A 16,746-nucleotide genomic window follows, 5' to 3' on the forward strand; every position below is an offset into this window, starting at 1 on the left:
CATTTTCCTTGGGTCAGAAATATATTCTCTGCCTCCAACATGTAATCAGTTGCCAAGTCTTATCAAGTTGATATCCTAAGTGGGTGGAGACCCGATCTCCCCCTCCTACATCTCCCAGGAAACTTATCTGACCCTCTAGAGAGCTAGAGCCCCTATCACATGCATTTATAGTTCTGTTCTTCTCCTGGACAGCACTTAGTCATGCAATTAAATAAATCAGCATATATATAGCTGTTTAGTATCTGTTTTCCTCCCAGACCGTGAGGACAGGGCTGTTTCTGTTTTGGTTGTTTCTGTACCCCAGTACCTGGTGCCTGGTGTATGTTGGGGGTTCAGTAAATACGTGTGGAGGGCATGGGCAGCAGGAGGGACTCTAGGCTGGGGAGGGTGGGACAAATGCCAGGGATCGGGTGCCCACCTAGAAAAGTACGGAGTAGAGCAAGATGCCGCCTCCCGACCCCTTTGCCCGAGTTCCTCTCCAAAGCCTCTGGAAACATTGCTGCTGAGCCTTTTGTTCTATTGACGGGAGGTGAAACGGCTACAAGCTTCTTAATCAGCTCTCCACAAACATGGGGAAGCCTCATTAATCCTGGTGAACAGATGATCTACAGTTTCCAGCTCAGGTCTCTGGCGGTCTGGCCTTCCTTTGCAGAAAGTCCCATGGGCAGGAATGTCCCCCCTTCCCTCTTGCAGTTGAGCCACTAAGCCTCAGATATGGTACCCCTGGTGGGGCTCAGGTGAGACCCAGACTGAGACCAGGACCAGTCCTTAAGGGACAGCCACTGCTTACCTGTCAGAAGGAAAAATTGAAAAGTTGGATAATATGAGATGTTGCCGGGGAAATGGGTACTCACACGCACTGTGGGCAGTGGGGTGTGTGTGTGTAGGAGTGTGTGTGTGTGTGCATTCATGTGCACAGGTATGCCATTGGGTAGTATGAGTGATTAAGTTAATAAGTTTTGGAGTCAGACTAAGTTTTCAGCATTGACATTTGGTAGCCATGTGAGCTTGGACAAGTCACTTGCCATCTCCATGCCTCAGCTCTCTCACTTTATAAATGCAGATAATAGGAGTGCCTCCTCACATGAGAACAGGTAAGTTAATATACATGATGTCTTGCTTTAAGTCATCTTCTATCCAGAGAAGTCATCTTCTCCTTCTCTCCATCACAAACTAGGGGCCAGAGGCTTGCTATGAAAACCATCAGGGTGGAGAGCAGGGCTCTCATGGACTCATCTTTGGCCAGTGCTTTTGGAGCCTCCTTAGAAGGGAGACTCAAATCACACCAGCTCTGCCACACTGTGTGGCTGCATCTTGCAACTTCACAGCTTGGATTAGAGGCCAGGAACTCTGGGTTCTCATGCTGGTATTGCTTTTGGCTTGTATGAACCTGGTTTGTATGAGTCAGCTTTCCCTCTGGGCCTCAGTTTCTCCATTTGTACAATGAAGGACACAGCCTCAAAGAGAAATGAATTTGACTCATATGCCACTTAAGATCAACTGGTGGTGACTGGATACTTGGATTGAGAAGAATTCCGAAACTGTGGCCAGGTTCTGTAGGAAAGAGTATCTGTGGCTGATTAGTGATGTCTGGAATGGACACAGGAAGGAGGAGCAGGGCTCTGTGTGCCTTATATTTACCATCCTTAAGCTACATGCTTGATTTCTAAAGGGTCCGTCTTCTTGATCTAAAGCTTTCAGTGTTACAGATGTTGAAAATGAGACTCATTGACATCTAGTTATAATCTAGACATTAGTCCTAGGAAGCCCTCATCACTATGGTTCAATATTATTCAGGTTTGAGAGGGAAAAGGAGTTTTCTATAGCCCTGTTCCAGTTACCTATAAATGCAGCTGGTGGTCACCATGAAGAGAAAAGAGACTTTGACTCTAGGGGATGGAACCCATACAGGGGCTGGAGAATCATGTGAGTGGGCTGTGACTAGCCTGGGAGGGGTTCAGGCGGCAAGCATCATGGGATTCCAGGGAGCAGGCAGGCCTGAGAAGGTTATTAGTGTTTTACGGCCAGAGGGAGCACAGGCAATGAGACAAGGGAGCCAACCTTACAAACGTGCCTGGGACTAGTTCTTCTCAAAGCAGGGCCAGTGTAGGGCTGGAACATGGTAGGCCTCTCTGGGAACTGCTTCCTGTTTACTTCAGCTCCAGACTGTGGCCGTATTGCCTTCCTCTTAACAGAACTTGAGGGCTTCTCTGGTGGCTCAGATGGTAAAGAATCTGCAATTCAGGAGACCTGGGTTCAACCCCTGGGTCAGGAAGATCCCCTGGAGAAGGGGATGACAACCTACTCTCGTATTCTTGCTTGGAGAATTCCATGGACAGAGGAGCCTGGGGAGCTACCATCCGTGGGGTCGCAAAGAGTCAGATATGACTGGGTGACTAACACACTAACAGAATTCACTCCAGGACAGATGAATGGAGTGGGAAGCAAAAGCCAAGAAGAATTGACTGAGGTTGGGGGTCACAGACTCGAGATGGAAAGCTCTGACGGGAGAGGGGGATTTCCTGGAGCCTCCATAGAAGCCTGAGGTCATTATAGGTTGCAAGGTTTGGAGGAGGCGAGAGTCAAATGGTGTGAGTAAAGGGCTCCATTCCAGGCAGTCGTGGTTTTTTTTGGAGGACATCTGTCATGCTCCCAAGGGTTTCCTAGCCTGCAGGCAATTTTTGAATCCATAAAGTTCATAAGCACAGAGCTCATCAACAATTAAGCTCATGTAACCATCTCTCTCTTTATAAATTCATTGAAAGTTAGAAGAATGAATTCCATTGTTCTTTAAATTTATTGTCTGCTAACTCAATCATGGTTCTTTTAGTAACTTAATTGTTTCTGAATTCAGGAACACTTAACAAAAGTGTCAGAAAATGAAGTTGATAGCTTAAAAAACTTTATTTTATACCCAGCAAGTCCCTTTTCACATCTTTAGACAATAAGCATTTTCTACACTAAGGCTCTAAACATACCAGTAAAAGACGTAGTCTAGAGTGTTATACGGCTGCTGTCACAAATGGTTACAGTAGACAGGCAGACCTGGGTTCAAGGTTCTTCCCCTGCCCTCCATTGCCGCATACTGATTGAGTGGCCTCAGGCATGTACTTTAACCTACCTGTTCTTCAGTTTCCTCATCTGTAAAATGGGTATGATAAGATCTATCTTTGAGGGCTGCTGTATTGATTAAGGTAATTGTGTATAAACCACACAGCAGAGGAGGGCCTCACACACAGAAGTTGCTTAACAAAAGGTAGCTATTATTATTTTATTATTGGAGTAAATACAAATTCACAGTAACATTTAGTTGCGGTAAAGCATGACTTCAATAATAAATGCAGTAACATCTAGACCAATAACATAAATACAGTAACACATAGATACAGCAATACAATTAAACTCTACACACAATAACAGAAGCAGTTACACGGATATAGTAACATATAGGTGTAGCAATATAACTGCAGTAACCCAGCCACAGTTTTGTATATACATAATAACTTTCAGCAACACTAAAGTAGATTATTTATTACTTTATTTAAGTAACAGAGCTACAAAATCAAGATATAACATTGCACAACTGCAGAAATATGTGTGTTACAGTAGTGTATAGACATACTAAGTTAGATATAAATAAAAATAGCTACATTTAAGTCACAACTAGAGTGAAATTCCTTATAAGGGATACATAGCTACAGTAATACATGACTCCTATAATATAGTTGCAATATCTTCTAGGAATTGCAATGTACAAACACAGTAACATGTAGACAGGGTAATACACAGTTACAGACTTGTAGGAACACTGAGGCAGGTGGGCAGTGTTGTATCCAGCATTTTCTCTGCTATTGGGGTTCTTACACTTTTTGGGTCAGAGATTTTCTGAGAATCCATTATTATCATGAAAAAAAAAAAAACCCCAAACAAACCTAAACATTCCCAAATGCACTTACAAATAGCAAAATTCTGCGCTCTAGTCTGATATCTAATGTTTAGGTGTCCTGGATTCAAATGCTTGAGAATCAGAGCAAGGAGAAATCTCTCCATAGATCAGGCTTTAGTCCACAGGCAGGTATAATTGAGGCTAGCATCTTAGTCCTCTTCCTGCTTGCTTGACTATATTTTGATCTGGCATTTATTTGACCCAGACTTCTGACCTACTGGAGGAAACAGACCTATTTCTCTTTCTCACTGATCCCAGTTTTGAAATCCAGATACTCTTGTTTGCTAATCTTACCTCTGCTGAGGAGATCACCTTTGTATGAGCAAAAGTCTCTTTTGACCAATATCTTATAAAGCCCCAAAGGGCAGTTCCAAGGAGCCCATGCACAGGCAGTTGTTTCTTTAGTATGGCGATGTTGGCAGCTCCTGGTGCATAGGGCGGTGTTGGAAGATGAGGAACTACTTAGAGGCAGATATTGTCCATTGGAGTCAAAGTGATATTCTTCTTCCTAATTATACTTACCTGGACCAGTTTGGCAGCCCAAGTTCTGACTTGCTGTATCAGCTAGCTATTGCTACATAACAAAATATCTCTAAGTTTTGTTGAAAGCAAATTCATCACTGCTCATGTGTTTACAGGTAAAGTGGGTAGTTATTCTGACCAGGGCCAAGCCATCTGTTTTGTTCAACTGGCTTGTCTTAGGTAGCCTTGGCGAGCGGAACTGGACCAAGTGGAGGCTCTTTCAATGTTTCTTTCACATTATTCCAGTAGGCTTATTCACATGGCAGTGGCAGGACTATGAGAGACAGGGGAAGAGAGGGGAGGGGTGAACAGAGAGGAAGCAGGGGCCGAGGGAGAGGGAGAAGCACGTTGTCCCTTCTGCTGCATTCTGTTGGTCACAGCAAGTCACTAGGCTAGCCCATATTCAAGTAGTGAGAAAACAGATTCCACTTGATGGAGGGAGCTGAAAAATCACACGGCAAGGGTATTGATAGAGAGAGGAATAGTGAGTGGTAGACATTTTTATAACGGCTGAGCCATTGCTTTCGAAGGATGATTGCTGGGGACCCTGCAAGACCTCCTTTGGATCCTTGAGCAGAGCCAAAACTGCATTGTGGGGGAGATTTCCAACCTTGTATGCCTGACGCCTGTTCTGCATGGGCAGCAGGGTACATTATCTGGTCCTTAACCCTCATAAGCTTCTCCTTCCTTTGGCTGATTTGCCCTAGGTTACCGCACTCAGACACAAAGGGGTGTCTCCACTGGCTTCTAGTGACCTGCACCTTGGAGGCTTTTCCCTGAACAGTGGTCTGGACCATGCTTCCCCACTGGAGGTTTGAAATCTGGACTCAGAGGTCTCGGAACAGGCAGTGGTGAGTGGAAGTTCCTGATGTAGAGCCAGGCTGGGGGGAGAGAACAGAGCAGACTCTTCTCTCTAAGGGAGGAGAGAGCCACGTGAAGCAGAAAGGAGGGGGAGGGGGAGAGGCAGCCCTGTCCTTTGTTCTCCTGCTTCCATTAAGCTTGGGTGAATATTGTTTTCTGTCTTTGAAGCCAGTAAAACCTCTATTTCCTTATAAAACATTCCTCATTTTCACCTGATGCAAGTTCTATTTTTTTTTTTTGCAACCCAACATACTGATGATGGGACCCTTTAGGAGAGAAGGCAGGCCAGACAGCTTCTTTGGCAAAGCGCACACCTGGAGACCACCCAGGTACAGCTCCCAGCTCACAGGTATTCTCTTCTAGATGCCACAGCATCTACCTTCCTGGGTCTCACTGAGAGCACAGTGTTGAAAGAACTCTCTTTATCTACCTTCTATCCCAAATCAGAGAAACAATTGATACCTAAGACAGGGTAAGAGGGTCACTGATACTCATTTCTGAATGTACTATGAACTTTACCTTAGGGAGAGAGCCACATAACTCACTAACCATGAAGATGATTTTCCAAACTCGGTTTGGATAGTGTTCCTTTTACCTTTATATGGGGCTAACACCTGAAAATAATTTCTACACTTTTAAAACTCCCACAGAGAGCATTGTCAGTTACATATTCTCTGTATAAAGTCCTATGTGATCAATTTCTTTAAGAATTCAATAATGGATAAAAGTTATGAAGAACATTTTATTAATAAGAGAGAGATCCATTTTTTTTCCCTCTTTTTGCCATGGTTGCCAGGAAGCTTACACCCAAATTTACCACACAATCACTTGCAGACAGTTCCCAATAGTTTTCAACGTCTCTGTCTGAAATGTTCTCTGGCTGTGGAAATGTGCTTTGCAACCTTCAATCAATGAAGGATGAGAGTTGAAAGATTAGAAATACACACACACACACACACACACACACACTAAGGCAGGGCAAAGGCTAGCAGAGTTTTGTTAAGAGGATACACTTTTCATAGCAAACACCCTTTTCTAAGAAACAACTCTAGACATGGACATCACCAAATGGTGTCATGTGTGAGATGGTGAATGACAAACCTAGATGGTGTATACAGCATATTAAAAAGCAAAGACGTCACTACTTTGCTGACAAAGGTCCACAGAGTCAAAGCTATGGTTTCTTCAGTAGTCACGTATAGTTGTGAGAGCTGGACCATAAAAGAAGGCTGAGAGCCGAAGAGTTGATGCTTTTGAATTGCGGCTCTGGAGAAGACTCTTGAGAGTCCCGTGGACTGCAAGGAGATCAAACCAGTGAACCCAAAAGGAAATCAACCTGAAATATTCATTGAAATATGCTGAAGTTTAAGCTCCAATGCCTTGGCCACCTGATGCAAAGAGCTGACTCACTGGAAAAGACCCTGATACTGGGGAAGAATGAAGGCAAAAGGAGAAGAGGGTGGCAGAGAATGAGATGATTGGATAGCATCACTGATGCAATGGACATAAATTTGAGCAAAATCTGGGAGATAGTGAAGGACAGGGGAGCCTGATGTGGGGCAGTCCATGGGGTCACAAAAAGTCAAATATGACTTAGTGACTGAACAATAGCAATACACATATATATTTAATTACATGTGTATATATTTCCTTTTGCTGTTGTAATATATTACCAGAGACTTAGTGGCTTAAAATAACAGAAATTCATTATTTTACCATTCTGGAGGTCAAAAATCTGAACTGAGTCTTAAGGGCTAATGAAGGTGTTTGCAGAACATTATTCCTCTGGAGGTTCTGGGGGAGAATCTGTTTTCATGCTTTCTTCGCTTTATAGAATCTACTTTCCTTGGTTCAAGGCCCCCTCCTCCACCCTCAGAGTCAACAATGTAGTATCTTCCAATCTCTCTGTCTGACTCTGACCCTCTTGCCTCCCTCCCTTAAGAATGTTTGAGATTATACTGGGCTCACCAAGATAATACAGAATAATCTCCCCATCTCAAGGGCCTTAGCTTAATCACATCTTCAAAGTCTCTTTTGCGGTTTAAGGTCCCCTTTTGCCATATAAGGTAACATATGCACAGGTTCTGGGGACGAGGATGTGGACATAATTATGGGAGGGCATTATTCAGCCTACTACTATATATATATACACGCCTCAGCTTCCCTGCCCCTGTGATGGGACAATTCTGAGTCATGTTTTACAGCCTTACAGAGAATCCCCAGGAAGATTAATCCAGTTACTCACACAGTAACCCACTCATGGATGCATCTTTATTAGTTCTCTAGTCTTTTGTGTTCTCACTTCCTCAGATGATCCCTGGATCACCTCTCAAGTAAACTCCTTGCATCTAAACCTTTGTTTCAGTGCCTGTTTTGGAGGAAACCCAATCTGAAATAGGAAACCTATCAGCCTAGATGTATTGGTATAATTGCCTCATCCTCCTTCTTTGCATTCCTTTGAATTTCTTATTTTTAACCATTGTATTATTTAAAAAAAAAAACCCAGCATAATGTGGTAAAAAAAAATCCCAAAAAACCAGGAACTTTGGAACTAGAAAGATATAGGTTCAAATGCTAACTCATTTTCTTATGAATTGCATGTTTTAAACATTACAAGTCTCCAAAGTGTCCTATGAACCATATAAAATTCAGTCCCCTCCCCACCCTCTAATTAGTGCGTTATTGGAGCAAAGTGCATTTCATGTTAATACAATTTCTCTAAAATTGATATCCCATCTATATACGCTCTAGTGTGCAGGATATTTGCTTCATCAGAGCATTTATTTAATGATCAATGGGACACCAGAGATTTACCAGGGTGTATATCTTGTTTAATGAGAATCCCTAGTTTTGCATTATTAAAGCCCGTGGTTTCCCCATATTTAAAATGATTAGAGCATCTGTGCATAGGCCTCTGAAATTCTTGTCAGGTAGGAGGTGGTGATCATATGCTGACTGGGCAAGGGCGGGGAGGATCTGAATTTCGCTGTGGGACCTGTCCATGGTCCGGACATGGGCTTAGAACCAAGAAACCGCTATCTCCAAGGCGGGGTTTTCAAGATGATGTTTTGAAAGTGGGAAGAAAAGATTAGAACTGCAATCTACCTTGATTAACCTATTTAAATATAAGAGCCAAGTTCATCTTTACTAGTAATTAATATATGGATTGACACTAGTGTCCGGTCGTATGTCAGACAGCCACAGGTCGTGGAGGAGCCAACATACGCTGAGGGAAGAGTGGAGCTCCATAAAGCAACAGGGTTAATGGTGGTGCTTGGCCTCATTTGTCACTTCTGGCTGTATATTTCCAGTTTACGTGTGGCTGGTTAAGGGATCTATGGATTATGCTGTCCAGTTTGATTTTAAGTAAACTTTTAATCAAAGTATAATTTATATACAGAAAGAGTGTGCAAATTACAAGGGTATAGGGCAGTGGGTTTTTATGAAGTGAGCACATTCATATAACCAGCACTCAGATTAAGAAACACAAAATTGTCAGCTCTCCAGAGACCACATTTATGCCTCCTTTTAGTCACTACCAGCCGCTTGGTAAACCCTCTCCTGATTTTTAGCACCACAGATGAGTTTTGCATGCTTTTGAGCTTTGTATAAAGTGAAATTGTATATTTGGAAGACTTCCTTCCTTCAGTGTTACATTCGTGAGGCTCCTTCAAGTCACATTCTATTGCAGTTCATTCATCCACACTGCTATATAACATTTCATTGCATGCATATCTTTTTATGAGATAATTCAGCTTTAACTAAAGTAGCCCCTACAAGATGGTCATGTGACTTTAAAACTTCTTTCAAGGATACCATGAATTGAAGATAATGCTAATGAATGCAAGCACAAGCAAACAGCTAGAACATGGAAACGTTCGGAGTTAATAAGGATGGTTCAATAAGATCCAACAAGAAATTAGACAGAAAAGGGAGAAAAGTGTAAGAAGATTCTGGTGTGCGGATTTATTCACATGACTATTAACGATAAACCTTGAGCTATTTGATACTGAATGTGAAGGGTTTGCAGTTATCAAGGATGGATGTCATTGGTGCCATGCACCAGATATTTCTGATTCTTTTCGCAAGCATATGATAGAATTGACTTCTTGGCCTGGTTGGGGTTCAGTTCCACCATGTGACTTGTTTTGGCCAGTGAAATGTAGGCAGAAGTGACGGATGTCACTGTCAGGCAGAGGCTTTAAGAGCTAGTGTGTGATTCATCACAGTGTCTTTTTTGTCACAATGGCTGAGAATGTTCTGGAAAGAAACTGCTTGGTCAGTGTGGTTCTCAGAGTAAGGACACCATGACTCAGAGACACAGATGGCCTGTGAAGTACTTGCCACATGTAAAAAAACCCTGTATTTCTTTAATCCACAGATATGGGGATATTTGTTACCATAGCGTAAACTAGCCTCTTCTTACTGATACAATAACAGCTTTTAAAAAAACAAAGATTCAGAACACAAAGACAAAGCTGTCCTTTTGTTCCCCCCCAGTGATGTCTAAAGTTATGTGATGCTCCCTCTGGTTCTTTATATTAGTTCTGATATTTTGTGACAAATATTTAGATGGCTCTTTTGAGATTTTCTCACTTAATCGTGAAAGTTAAGCCACATACCATCAAGAAAATGCTTGTACTTCTTTCCTCAGGCAACATGGATGAAATAACCCAACAGAAAACAATTCATGGACAAACTGAAATGTATTCCTTTGTCAGCAAATGTGGTCAGAAGATGCAAAGAGAGTACCACTGAAGATGTGAGTTAACAAATACTAGAACAAATTACGCAACTTGGGAGCTTTGCTCTTCAACTGGATGAAAACACAGATGTTTCTAACATGTCTTACTTATGGTATGTGCCAGATTTAAGTTTCAGAAATGAAGTACACAAAGAATTACTTTTTTATGAGATATACTAGGGAGGAGATCATTTCAATAACCAATGATTTATTTAATAAAAACACTGTTTTGTGGGAAAATAGTGTAAATACAACTGCTGACAGAGTGGATGCTTTAAGTGCAATACACAAAGGATTGCAGGTTATGGTTGTAGAGATTATTCCAAACATGAAACTCACCCAAAGATGAGCCTCTGAAGCAAAGAAATTAAGTCAAGAAGTTCACAGAATGATGTAGGATGTCATTGATGTGGCTTGTATTATAAAAATAAGACCTTTAATATCTACTAAAATCCTTTTAGTATTTTGCAATAAGCATATAGAGATTTAATTATTTTGTAATAAGATATAGAGATTTGATGGCTATCTTATGGCAAACTATTTTAATAATGTGGGGGAACTTAAAGATAAATTATTCATTTTTCAAACTTTCTATTTTTATAATGAAAACTGGCTGTCAACAGTACGCTATACAACCAATTTTAAAAAAATGTTCCCATTTGAAATAATTTTAGGTTTAAAGAAGAGTTTCAGAGATAGTCCAGAGAGTTCCTGTATACTATTTTCTCAGTTTCTCATAAGGTAACTTTTTATGTAACCAAGGCACTTTTGTCCCAACTAAAATGTTAACACTGGGACACTATTATTATTAATAAGGCTCCGGTATTCAGATTTTATCACTTTTCGCACTAATGTCCTTTTTTTCTTTCTTAAAAAAAAAAAAATCTTTTGGCTGCACCTTGAGGTGTGTGGGATCTTAGTTCCCTGACTAGGGATTGAACCCACGTCCCTTGCACAGCAAGAGCAGAGTCAAGTCCCCTATTTTTTTTTTTTTCTGTTCTAGACTTCAGGATACCAGATTACATTTAGGCAGCAAATAGAAATATTTAATTAGTTTATTTTTAATTGAAGGATTGCTTTGCAATATTGCTTTGGTTTCTGCCGTACACCATGAATTAGCCACAGGTGTACATATGCCCCCCACCTCTTGAACCTCCCTCCCACCTCCCCCACTTTCCCATCCCTCTAGATTGTGATAGAGCCCCAGTTCGAGTTCCCTGAGCCGTACAGCAAATTTCCATCGGCTATCTATTTTACATATGGCGGTGTATATGTTTCCATGCTACTATCTCCATTTGTCCCATCCTCTCCTTCCTCCTCCCTGCCCGTGTCCATAACCCTGTTCTCTATGTCTGTGTCTCCATTCTTAGGCAACAAATAATTTGAAAGCAACACACAAACACATTTTCTCTGATTCTCCAGGGTATGTTTGATATATAAACAATGACTGAAAGATAAATTACTTCCTGAAAGGAACAAGTGCTATCAAGAGAGCATTTTTTAAAACAAACATTTGGAAATATTTCCATTGTGTTGTGATAGAAAATGATGTACCTACATCACCTAAACAACCTCTTTGTATGTAGCCTGAAAAAACTTGGAAACAAAATTTTTTAACCTGTTAGAAAAAAAAAAAAACCTTTCAAACAAAGTGTTTCAGAACCTATTTGCTAAAAATATAGACATGTAACACCTTTTGATTAGTTTGCAAGAACCACTGATTGACATTAGAGAAGATGGAAATTTGCTTGCTGAATTTCAACAAAAAACTTTGCATAATTGGTGGATGGGAATGAAAAATAGCGTTGAGGATTTAGTAAGTACAGCCAGCCTAACAGTTTTCCCATTTGGATCGATGCATCTTTCCATGGTATCTCTTCCTTTCCCCAGCCATAACAGCAATTAAAATCAAGTATCAAAATAATCTGAATTAAAAACCAGACCTTTGAGCTTCTGTATCATGAAGATTTGCTTTTAAAAGATGAAACATTTTCAATCACACGGCTCTCATTAAAATTTTGGGTGAGAGCAAAAATGCTTTGAACCATTATAAATACAATTAAATGATTTAAAATATTTTATCTTGTCTTATCGTTTTTAATCTTAATAATGTAAATTATGTTTTACGATGGATGTAACGTATTAGTGCAGTGCCGAGTGTCGGCGTGGGCTCATTTAAAAAGCAGAGGTGGGGCAGCTGGATAAGACAGTCTGGGATGGTGACACCCACAGATGGTGTCTGGTGGATGCTGAGTAGGGAGCAGCTCTATGGAGGTTTGGAGCGGCTGCCTAAGATAGAAGTGGTCAGAACCACCAGGTTCCTATGGCAGGAGCCAGAAGTCAGACTCTGTGCCAAGGGAGGTAGCCAGGACTGCTATGAGAGTGTTGACCCAATTTCACTCCAGTTTCATGAAGAGGAAAAGAGTCTAGGAATTAGCTTGCTGCTCTAAACCAGTGTTCAAAGAAATCCCTGGGACTTCTGTGCCTACCAAGTTGCAGTCCCCACAACCCCACTTCTCATAACCAGTCTGGACACAGTGGGAGTGGGGCTTCCCTACTGATTTTGGCAACAGCACCCAGTGGCTTCTCTGGGGAACCTCAGGTTGTTGTCTCCATGCCTACCCAGGCCAGGTGGGCTCCTCTGTCACCCTGAATACCATTTCACATGGCATTTCCCAGGAGGGTTCTATCCACACTGAACGTGGAGAGCTCTGTCATTTGGCACTATGTCTTGCTCCCTTTTACCTAATTGTAGTGAGTTGAATGGTAGCCCTTAAAAACATACGTCTACATCCTAACCCCAACAATGCATGAATGTGACCTTATTTGGACAAAAGGTCCTTGCAGATATAATAAAGGATTTTGAGTTGAGATCATCCTGGATTGCCCAGGTAGACCCTATATCCAATGACAGTATTCCTTATAGAAGTCAGAAAAGGAGGAGACATATATACACAGAGGAGAGGCAAAGACCACGAGGAGATGGAGGCAGAGACTGGAGCAAGGCAGACTCAAGGAAAGCCAAAAGCCACCAGCGTCTGAAAGAGGCAAGGAATGGATTCTCTCCCAGAGACTTCAGAGGGACAACTCTGCTGACATCTTGACCTTGGATTTCTGGTCTGCACAACTGGAAGAGGGTAAATTTCTGCTGTTGTAAGTCACCCAGTTTGTGGTAACTTGTTAAGGCAACCCCAAGAAACTAAGACACTCTCTGATGTTTTAGACCCATCTTGGACATCTGGGAAGCCGCCTCTGGCTTCTCCAGTTTGGGTTCTCGTCCCTTCTTTGGGCTTCTGATTCCTCCCCCCATTGGCCCGCTTATTCGCACTTACTCCTGTGTATTAGAATATGGCTGGTCCACCTGGTTAGCTGTTACTTTCCTGTGGGGCAGAGGCCAAGACGTCTTAGTAAACATTGTTCTCTGGCGCCCAGAAAAACGTCCAGTACCTGATGACAATAGTTCACATCTGTTGATGATTTGCAAAGTGAAAGGCAATATTCCAGGAGCATTAAGTACAGTCTCTTATTTATCCCTTGCATCATCCCTTTGTGGAAGGTACTATGATTCGTTCCATTATATACACGAGGGTAACTGAGGCTCAGACAAGTGATGCACCCTTCACAAGTTCACACCACTTGTAAAAAGAGTCATGATTTGAACTCAGGTCTTTGGCTCCAAAGCTTGCATTCTTAGCTTCTACTGACTCAGTAAAGTGTTAGTGTTAATCACTCATTCACGTCCAACTCTTTGTGACCCCATGGGCTGTAGCCTTTTAGGCTTCTTTGTCTGTGGAATTCTCCTGGCTAGAATACTGGAGTGGGTAGTCATTCCCTTCTCCAAGGTATCTTCCTGACCCAGGGATTGAACTGAGGTCTCCTGCATTGCAGGCAGATTCTTTACTGTCTGAGCCACCAGGGAAGCCTTCAGTTAGTAAGAGCTCAGTAAATAAATATTTGCCAAATAAATGAATGATTCTTTCTTTAAGTTGGGAGCCTGACCTTTCTCCTCTGGGATCTAGCGCCCTTACAGCAGGGTCTTGGTCAAGGGTCTTCCAAGAATCCATTTTGCACACAAAAATCTAGTTAATTGGAAATCTGGCTTCACAGCCCAGAATTGAGGAATCTGTCCAGCCTGGGGAGGGCTGCAGGAGTTGTCACTTTGTGACAGCTGGCAGCTTGATGGGCAGTGGCTGGGAGGGATCATGACTCTAAAAGTTGGAGGAAGATCTAGTCACCCCCATGTCTGCCAGCTTCAGGGCAATGCTGGGTGGTCCCTCATTTCAGCAATGTGTGTTCATGAGTGAGCACAGTATCTTAGCCAGAATTAATTAATTCTCCCCAGCATCCTCTGAGTGTTTGCATGTCAGTGTGAGCATGTGAGCATGTGTGTATGTGTGTGTGTGTGTGTGTGTGTGTGTGTGTGTGTGCTGAGAGGGTGTAGAGAGGAAAAGGATAGATGAGATGTGATCCATTTCAGAGGATTTTAAAAAAAATCAAAGCCAGTTAAAATAAAAATAATATTTTGGTGATGAAAGGGGTAGACTTCAATTATCTTGAAAATTTCCTTCTGAGCAAAAGCCCGTTGCTGATAATGCTGAATAAATGAGGTGTTACTGCATTAATATCATTGATAATGACAAGCATTTGCACAATCATTTTCAGGCAATGAGACACACTCATTCATTCATTCACTCACTGGTCACTGTATTGGATAGAAATGTTTATAGCTGCAGGATTCTCCACACCAAACTAGAAGTGGCTTGAATTTAGTGGATATTTATTGTTAGTTAATAAAAAATCCCATGGTGGGAGGCCCCAGGATTGATTTGGCAGCTGAGAGGAATTGTTAGGATCCATGCCCTCCTCTTTCTTTCCTGCCATTCTCAGATAATGGTGCCATATCCATGGGTGATGACTGGTTGCCATCTCCAAACACCTTACTGTCCCAAAACACTCCTGGAAAGCATGAGGGAGAAAGTACAGGAGCAGTGTGCTCTCCTAAAACACCTCCTGCCTTTGATCAGGGATGGAAACCTTTCCCAGAATCCCCGCTGACTTCCACTCACATCTCATTGGTTAGAACTGGGTCACATGCTCACCCCTTCACCAGTCACCATAAAGGGGAACAGGGTTGCCATGAGTTCTTTAGGGGGATCAGGCCCAATTGTCTGACCTGAAATGGGGCTCTGTAGGCAAGTAAGAAGGCAGAATGGCTATCATGTTGGCTGCACACTCCACAAACATCTTCTTATGCCCTGTTCTAAGTGCAGTGTATGTTCTTCTTATGCCCTGTTCTAAGTGCAGTGTATGCACGGATGATTAAGCTGGAGCTCTGGCGACTCTCCTATGTTACCTCCATCTTATGAAAAAGAAAATCAGCTCAGAGAGCTGAATCAACTGGTCTAAAGCCCCTGACCAAAGAGGGTGAATTCACAATTCAACCCCACATCATTCCAAATCCCATAATCCTTCCACCACATGGAGTTGCTCCTTTGCACAGACCTTTCTGGAGTGGTCCTGAGTGTGTAGCCTGCATCTTCCCTGGGCTGTGTTTTAGGCCCTCATCTCTTGCTGACAGGTGCTGCCCTGTCCATCCTGGTATTTATGGAGTCCCAGGATGTTCCTGTGGGATGCAGATGGAAGATACCCCATCTCTAACAAGCAGGCAGGCTCCCTCCAGATGGGTCCCAGATGGTGGCATTATCTGAGCAATGGGATGGAGCCAGGGGAGGGGTGTTGGGAGAGGGTGGGGACCAGACTTGGGTGACCAAATGTTCAATGAAGAGCATGGCTCAGGCCAGAGAGATGGTGCCATGTAGGTTCAGAGCTGCCGGCCCAGGACAGGTGACTGAGATGGTACCAGTGCTGTCACCCTGGTACTTAATATTTCACGTGGATTAGGGATGAATGCCTGGCAGGAAGTGGGGTAGACTCTGAGCTTGCTAAGCTCCTAAGAGATGCTGATCCTGGAGTCAGGGATATGAGGGCCCCAGGCCAGATCTTCACCTTCAGGCTCTGACCCTGTCTGCAGACCTGAGGCCAGGCTCTCATTGGTATCCTTCATCACCCACCCCTCATGCTGTGTGAGACAATAAGAGTAGAGGCTGACGATGTGGACTCTGGAGCCTGAATTTCTGGGCCTGTCTCCCAGCCTCACCACTGATTAGCTGTGCAACTACAGCTAGGTTATTTAACCTCTCTGTTCCTAAGTTTTCTCATCTGTTAAATGGGACTAACAATAGTACCAACACCGTAGGACTCTTTTGAGGATTAAATTAATTCACGTGTGTAAAATGCTTTGTCCAGTGTCTGGATATAGTGAATGCTCGATGAGCATCAGCTCCTTTAATATTACCACCAACCCCTTGGCCCTGTACAAACCTCAGGTTTGTTCAACACAGATGTCAGCTGGAACCCTTGCTGTCTTGTCTTTGTTAAAATCCGGAGGGGGACGGCGCCCCAACTCCTCTGACTTGAGAAACGCAGGGCCTTCCCCAGGATTGCTGTGACATCTCAAGGGACTCGAGGTCTCTGGTCTCCCCCATCTCACTTCGAATCCACTTGGTTGGAGAATTCAGATTTTGTTTTTGCTGATTTTCACGACAAATCCCATCTCACCAAGCATCTCAGGAACGATGGTGGTGGTGATGGGCGTTACGTGGTACAGCTGGCC

Source organism: Ovis canadensis, chromosome 1, assembly GCF_042477335.2.
Source record: "Ovis canadensis isolate MfBH-ARS-UI-01 breed Bighorn chromosome 1, ARS-UI_OviCan_v2, whole genome shotgun sequence".
In the NCBI taxonomy this organism is placed as follows: domain Eukaryota; kingdom Metazoa; phylum Chordata; class Mammalia; order Artiodactyla; family Bovidae; genus Ovis; species Ovis canadensis.